This window comes from Mustela putorius, unplaced genomic scaffold (assembly GCF_011764305.1).
Source record: "Mustela putorius furo isolate JIRA1106 unplaced genomic scaffold, ASM1176430v1.1 tig00000450_pilon_pilon_pilon, whole genome shotgun sequence".
NCBI classification, from domain to species: Eukaryota; Metazoa; Chordata; class Mammalia; order Carnivora; family Mustelidae; genus Mustela; species Mustela putorius.
In genome coordinates this window covers 9,927,569-9,935,559 of record NW_025421385.1, presented here as the reverse complement: position 1 = coordinate 9,935,559, position 7,991 = coordinate 9,927,569, and positions in this window count along the sequence as shown.

Below are 7,991 nucleotides of genomic sequence, written 5' to 3'. Positions count from 1 at the left end.
AAACAATCTGAATCCTTGCTCAGCAAAATAAAACAAAACAGAGGCGCCTGGGTGGCTCAGTTGTTAAGCGTCTGCCTTTAGCTGAGGTCATGATCCTACAGTCCCTGGATCCCAGGGTCCTAGGATTCAGCACCACATCAGGCTTCCTGCCGAGCAGGGAGCAGCCTGCTTCTCCCTCTCCCACTCCCCCTGCTTGTGTTCCCTTTCTCGCTGTGTCTCTCTTTGTCAAGTAAAAAAATAAAATCTTTAAAAAAAAAAAAAAAAAGCAAAACAGGGCACATTGGCTACCGAGTGATTCTCCCCGCCACCTCCCCGAGTGCTCCGGGCCCGTCACTTCCGTTGTCTCTCCACCTTCCCACCTTGGGGTGAAATGGACAGGGCCTAGGAGTGACCAGTCAAGGCCATGGCCCCTCAGGTAATGTTGCAGGCAGACCAAGGCTGGGAGGCTCTTGGACCCCAAGTGAGGGTGCTGACCAGCATCTGAAGCAGGTGGCTTGGACCTCTGCGCTGTTGACCTTTGCTGTGGCTAATTACTTCGGGGGGCTGTCCTGGGCATCGCAGGTAGTTCAGCAGCATCTCTGCAGACTAGCATCTCTGCACCGGATGCCAGGAGCAATACCTCCTCATGACAATTAAAAATGTCTCTAGACATTGCCAAATGTCCCCCCAGGGGGCAGAAGCACCCCCACCCCCACCCCACCCCCTTCCACGCGGCTGATCTGGAGGCCCATCTTTCCTGTCCCACATGCAGAAAGAATGATGTTCCTTCCCGTGTCAATAAGATTCATTTTGTGTTGCTCATAGTTAAAGTAGCACACAAAGGGCAGAATTGTTTCAACTCAAGGTGGGGGCAGGGAAGACAAGAGCAAAGGTACAGGAATGGGGTGTTCTTCAGAGTGCTCTTGAAAGGGACAGAATGAAGCCTTGGGGGCTGCTGTGGGGAGACCTCGCCAACACAGAGGACCGAGAGTGTGAGCAATGCTGCCCTTGGGGGCCCATGAACCTCCTGCTTCCAGAAACTTACCAGTGAGAGCCCTCAGCTGCACAGGCCTATGCACTCCTGAGTGTGTTTTCCATGGCAGCCCCCTCGTGGAGAGATGTCCCCCCTGCGTTGGGTGGAAAAGCAGGTGACAGGGGCGTCTGGGTGGCTGAGCTGGTTAAGCCCCCGACTCTTCCTGTCAGCTCAGGTCAGGATCTTGGGGTCCTGGGATGGAGCCCCCTGACCGGCTCTGGGCTCAGTGTGGAGTCTGCTAGTTCTTCTCCCACTGCTCCTCCCCCTACGTGTTCTGTCCCTCACTCAAATAAAAAAATAAATAAAAATTAAAAAAAAAAAAGATGACAGGTCAGGGAGAGGATGTGATTCCTATTTTGGAAAAACAATATGCATCTCTGTCCACACACACACACACACACACACACAAGCAGAAGGTGAAATGCGGCAGTACATCCCCCAGTGGGGATAGGGGCAGAGGCTGGGACTTCGGGGTTTTTTTTTTTTTTTTTTCCACTCATTCGCTTGTCTGTCATTTTTCTACATTGAACACTGTAGTAACTGGTCGGAGGCAAAACAATCTCTAAAAGCAGTTGGAAAAAGGCACGTGAAAACCCAAAAGGCCCGAAACACCTCTTGGGACACTAAGAGGGGTCGGCCTGCCCCCTGCAGCTAGGGCCCCTCAAAGCGGAGGCAGCGCGGGGTGCCGCCCCTGCAGGGGTTTGGGGTAGGGGCTGCGGGGGGGGGGAGGTCTGGGGAGGGAGAGTCGGGAGCGGGTCTGAGGGCGCGGAGCGCAGTGTGCTGGGTCGTGTGGTCCCAGGAGCCTTTGGGGGCCACAAGGACCCTGCGCACCTCCGGGGCCTCCATCCCGGCCTCGGGGGGCGGCCGAGGCCTTGCTCTCGTTCCGGCCCATTTCGCGGAGGACCCGGCGGAGACCAGGGCGACAGCGGGGCTCCCCATTCCCCCCACCCCTCCCCAGACTGCGAGGAGCGGCCGCCGGGGCCGCGGAGTCGGAAGAAGCGCGGCCACGCCCCGCCCCGCCCCCCGACGGCGCCGCGGGACAGCCTCACGCAGCGGCCGCGGGGCCCGGGCTCGGCCGCCCTCTGCTGGACGAAGCGCGCAGGGCAGCCTCCCGTCCGTCCCGCGCGCCCCGCACCCGGCGGGCTCCCGAGGGCTGGGAACGCGGAAACGTGGCAAGACGGTGCCTGGGGCTGGGGGCCGGAGCTGGGGGCCGGGGGCCGGGGCCGGGGGGGGGGGTGGTGGAAGTGTGCACCGGTCTGAGAAGGAAAGGGCCTCGCGGTGCATCAGAGGAGGGCAGGAGAGGCTGACCTCGGCGTCCCCAGGGTCCCCCGACAGGAGGACGTTTGCTCAGCCTCCACTGCTTGCAAAGTGCTGAGTGCGTGGGGGTTGCGGGGAGACAAGGAGAGCGTCGTGGACCCCCCTCCTCCGGGAGCTGGCGCACGGCGAGCGGGACGGCCAGGCAAACCCGCTCAGTGGGATGCGGTGGGTAGCGCTGGTGGCTGCACGGAGCGGGCTCTGGGTCAGCCGGTGGGCGTGGAGCCCACGGGGCGTTGCAGCCGCTTCAGCAATGGAAATGCACTTCCTCAAGGAGAAACGGATTCTGGAGGCCGGAAGTCCAATATCAAATTGCCGGCAGGGCCACACTCTCTCTGAGGTCTGCAGGGGGACTCTGTTCCATGCCTTTCTCTTAGCGACGGTGTTCCCAGAAATCCCTGATGTCCAGTGACTTGAAGACTCATCTCCCCCATCTCGGTCTCCAGCCTCATGTGGACGCTTCCTCCTGTGTGCCTGTCTCTTGCCCTCTTAGCACAGCAGTCATACCTGATAACATCGGTGCAGTCTGTTTTTCCTGGGTGTCCAGGAATGTCCAGAGAGAAGCTCTGGGCTCCACTCCAGAGGCAGAGAAAACAGGGAAAGCCAGATGATCTCATCTAATCTGAGCGTTCCTGGTAGTCAGGACTCACAGGGGACACGCTTCCAGCAGGTGGAGGCTACAATTCTGGAAGGAGGCAGTTGGGGTCTGTCTCCTTCCCCAGGAGGGATTGGACTTGGGGACTGTTTGGGGTTTAGATCAACAATATACTCTAGGCAATATTTTATTCTCAAAATAAAATTTAAAAAAAGGTTAATCACCTGTTCTAGTCGGAAGAGTGATCCATGCTCACAGGGGGAAAAAAAATATCAAACAGTACAAAGAGTATGCAGAAGGCTTTAAAAATCACCCAAAGCTCCGCACCCAGTGGCAACTGTATGGAAATAGACAGCACTTTTCACACTGAGAAGAATGCCACTGGCCAGTCTTGCTGGGGCTGCAGCTTTTGCCAGCACTGAATAAATCTGGTTTTGTAGGTTCTTTTTCAGACTATGCTTCTCTCAAAATCTGACCAACAATTAGGACTTGCTTCTGAAGGGGCAAAGTGCTTTGCTCATATAGTCCAGAATATGAGGAGCATACCGTCTTTCCCGGCGAGCCTCGGTGAGATCAGTGGAAGGAGGACCCCGGGGCCAGGAGGCCAGGGACAGAAACAGGAGATACCACCAGCGTGAATAATCAGGGTTATGGCCAGAAAAACCAGTCTGCGACTGAGAGAGAGGGTCCCACTTCAAGTTCAGAGTGTCGAGAGGGGACAGGGATGGTGACAGAGACCCCAGGGTCTAGAGGGTTCGAGCAGGGCCAAATTGGGTGTGGACAGGAGTTGAGGCAAGAAGGTCAGAACCAGGCTCGTGAAAGAATTGTCAGTGGCAAGCTTCCCGCACACACGCACACTTACTACTTCTTTTTAACAACTTTCTATTCTGTGCTATTTTATCATATTTTATGCTGTGCTGCTCTATTCCATTTCATTTCATTATTGCTTCCTGTTACAACTGTGAAATACTGATAACGTAAAATGGTCAAATATCGAATCTCACAGGCTAAGATTTCAAAAACTAAAGCCTGTAACCAAGGCCTATCTGTCCCTCTCTCACTTTCCCCAGACTTAGGTCAGAAGGTGCCTTTGTCCTGACCCTGGGTAGCTCAGAGGTCTCTCCTCAGTCAGAACCGGACGTCCTGTTAACCGGACGTCCCTCCTTCCTTGGGTCCCTCTCAGGGTGGCAGAAAGAGAAGGAATGACATCGAAATCTCTCTGCTACAGTATAAATTCCCCAAACGCTTCCTCTCCGACCAGAAGTGACTCTAGGCTACACCCCTCCTTCAGCCATTCCCAGCTCATTAATAATGATCCCCAAATTTTAAACAATACTTATTAAGATTTAGTTGAGGTGTTGCAAACAGCCACTGCTAAAAGTGACAATGTTTATAAACAGCTTTCCCGTGAAAAATTTTCAGTTGTGAGTCCAGGATGATGGCAACCTAGGGTCTCCTGCAGAAACAGAAATTTTGAAAACGTGTTGGTGGATAAAAGGTTTTACGTTGAATTGATCACAAACGCCATGTCAGGCCTTCAGATAACTCCAGAAGTAAGAAAGCGACAATGGGAAGATTTCAGCTGTATTTATTTTTTATTTATAATTTATACCCTGTCAGCTTCTAAAAAGGATTTGAGGCAGCGTCCAATAAAAGACATGTGCACAACCAGGTTGCTAAAATGAGACTAGAAAATGGAAAAGTCACACGGAAGGAGGAGGAAGTGGGGAAGGTGATAAAATTGCTGTGACCCGGGGCTCCTGGGTGGCTCAGTTGGTGAAGCCACTGCCTTTGGCTCAGGGCATAATCCCAGGTCCTGGGATCCAGCCCCACATCGGGCTCCCTGCTCCTCGGAGAGCCTGCTCTTCCCTCGACCTCTGCCCCTGCCTGCCGCTCTACCTACTTGTGCTCTCTCTCTCTCTTTCTGTCAAATAAATAAATAAAATCCTAAAAAAAATATAATAAAAAATAATAAAATTTTGCTGTGACTCGCGGTTCAGCATCCCACCGAGCTTTCTGGCAGCTAAAGCAAGGATGGAAACATGAAGCCTTTTGTCAGCTTCCTCATCTGAGTAAAGAAAAGAAGGTTGCAAGCGGTGCATTAGCCCTCCGACGGACATCAGCGTCTCCGGTACTGTGTTCGCTTGGTGACAATTACAGGGGCCTGGGAGGGACGTGCCCGGAGGGTCCAGCTGTCACAGCGAGGGGCTGGAGGGGACAGGGTCATGCACGCACAGTGCAAAGCTGAGGGGGGGCCTGGGCTCGGCTGGGGCGCAGGGGACCGCAAGCGGCAACCAGCCCAGCCCTGGGCCCATCTTCTCCCGGAGGCCTCCCCGCAGGTATTCATAGCCCCACGTCAGACGTGAGGGTGGCAGGTGGGGCGCCGGGGGCGCTTGGACGATAGGCTGGGGGTCCACATGCGCATGCGGGTAAGGTGCTGGCATTGAAGGCGTGGATCCGGGACTGGGTAGGGGTCGGGTCCCCGCCCCCTCGAGAATTCTGCATTGGAGCCTGGTTTCCCTACGGCTGTGAAGCTGTGTTTATCCAGCAGAGACTAAATGCATTTCACTTAGCAACTTTCTAGCTTGATTTCTGCTTTCCCGACTGCCTTTACGAAGGCCCCGGGCTCGGTGGACTGGGGATCGCTGGCCTCCTAGTGCCCTGTCCCCAGTCTTTCCCTGCTGGGTGGCCGCCAGGGGAAGGGGAGAGGGGGCTTTGCAGGTCTCACACGCGGTGTAATCCTACCTGTGGCGTCAATTAGATGTGTGACCTTGGGCGGGTTATTTCTCCTGGCTTGACCTCCAGCCTGCGACCCTGGGAACAGTTCCGTCCTCCCAAGGCCCCAGTTTCCTCTCCATCTCCCGGGGCGTTTCTGAGAGTGAAATGAGCTTATACATGCGCGTCTTCAGAACAGTCCCCCCCACACACCCCGTAAATGTCACGCAAGTGCCATGGTTCTCACTATTTGGATCCGTGGCTGTCCCTCCCTGTGGGACCCCGGAGTAGGGAACCGGACCCCATGCTCAGCGGCAGGAACATGCTGGACGGGCGTGCGGCGCCACCGCCTGCGGGACCAGACCCCACCCTCCATGGGCCCCCGGGGAACTCAGACACCTCACCCCAGAGAGACGCAGGGTCCCGCTCGGGTACAGCTCTGCCCGGTGCTCTCACCTTCTCTTTAAAAAGAAGAGTGTTAGGGACACCTGGGTGGCTCAGTGGGTTACAGCCTCTGCCTTCGGCTCAGGTCATGATCCCAGAGTCCTGGGATCGAATCGAGTCCCGTCTCGCGCTCTCTGCTCAGCAGGTAGCCTGCTTCCACCACCCCCACCCACCGCCTCCTTGTGATCTGTCAAATAAATAAATAAAATCTTTTAAAAATAATAAAATAAAAAGAGGAGTGTTAGTGCCAATGAGACCTGTTAACGTGCAGCCCTCAGCCCACACCCGGCCCGGCCCCAGCCCCGGGACTCAGCGGTGTCTCCGGACCCTGGCGCCTCCTGCCGGCCGCCTGGGGGAGGTGCCTCCCGGGTGCGGGCCACAGCTGGCATCCAGTCCAATCTTTTTTTTTTTTTTTTTAAGATTTTATTTATTTATTTGACAGAGAGAAATCACAAGTTAATGGAGAGGCAGGCAGAGAGAGAGAGAGAGAGGGAAGCAGGCTCCCTGCCGAGCAGAAAGCCCGATGCGGGACTCGATCCCATGACCCTGAGATCATGACCTGAGCTGGAGGCAGCGGCTTAACCCACTGAGCCACCCAGGCACCCCCAGTCCAATCTTAAAGGAGAGCCTCTAAACGTGATTATGTCCCCACCCAGCACCCGCCAGCCGCTTAGTAATTGCGCTTTAAGTGAGTTGCATGAATGAATGAGTGGAAGGAAGGAAATGCCAGTTTCCTAACATCACCCGCTCAGGAAATGTCACGGACTTCTCGTTGCTTAGAGGCAAAACCCAAACTTCTCATCTGGTAGTCCAGGCCTTGGGTAAACTGACTCACTTCCCAGGCTCGGGTTCCCGCACCGCAGACCCGCCGGGGCCCGCGTCCTGCAAAGCTCTCTTCCCTCTGCAGCCAGCTCCAAGGCCCTCCCTCCCCTGCCCTCTCCAGGTCCTCCTCCCTGACCAGGCCTGGGGGAAGGGCTCTCCTCCTTCCTGCCCCTTCCCCTTGGGGCTCTCATACCCGTCTCGGCTAGTTGTTCCTTCCCGTGAGCCTGTCTCCTTTCCCAGTTAAAATGGGAATAGTCGGGGACTGAAAATGGTCAGCTGCCAGCTCATTTCCCACGACCCCTGAGCCTGTCCAGGGGTCCGCGTTGCCTGTAATGATGGCTCGCCCGAGGGCAGGGAGTGGAGGAGCCCATGGCACAGGGCGGCTGGAGGACAGTGAGACTCCTGCCAGGCTGCCCAGGAGAGCGATTCTAAGGTGATGAGGGAGGGAAGGGACAGGGACAGGGTTGGGAGGGTGACAGCCACCCGTGTGTTGCAGGCAGGTGGCAGCGGAATCAGGAGGGTGGGACGAGCTGTAGCTTTCGCAGGAGCTTGGGAAGGTGGCCTGTGGATACAAGCGAGGGATTAGCAAAGGTGCTTTCCCGAGGCACCTCTTCTGCCTAGCACGGACCTGAGAGAAAGACAGAATGGGGCCTTGGTTCTCACTGTGGTGCCTGAACCAGCAGGTCAGTGTCCCCTGGAACTAGTTACAGATGCAAGCTCCCAAGCCCCGCCCAGACCACTGAATTGGAGGTTTGGGGGTGGGGCCAGGACCTGGGTTTTCACAAGGACTTGGAGGGAGGTTTGAGGATGTGGGTGTAGGCAGAGTCACGAAGGAGCCCCGAGCCCTTCTTTCCCCAGTCCCAGTCTTTCCCTGCTCCCCCTGTGGCTGCCCAGCGGTCCCTGAGGGCTCAGGGGACGTTCCAGGCTGGAGGGCGGACTCTCTCCTCATGGTGCCTGGTTCACCAGCAGGTGCGGCCCCGGAAGCCCAGGCCCGAGAGGGCTCCCGCCCTCCTCCCGTGGGTGAGATCTGGAGGCAGAGCAGTGGGACAGTGGGGTGAACAAGAGTATCCTGCGGGAGGAGTCCCAGGC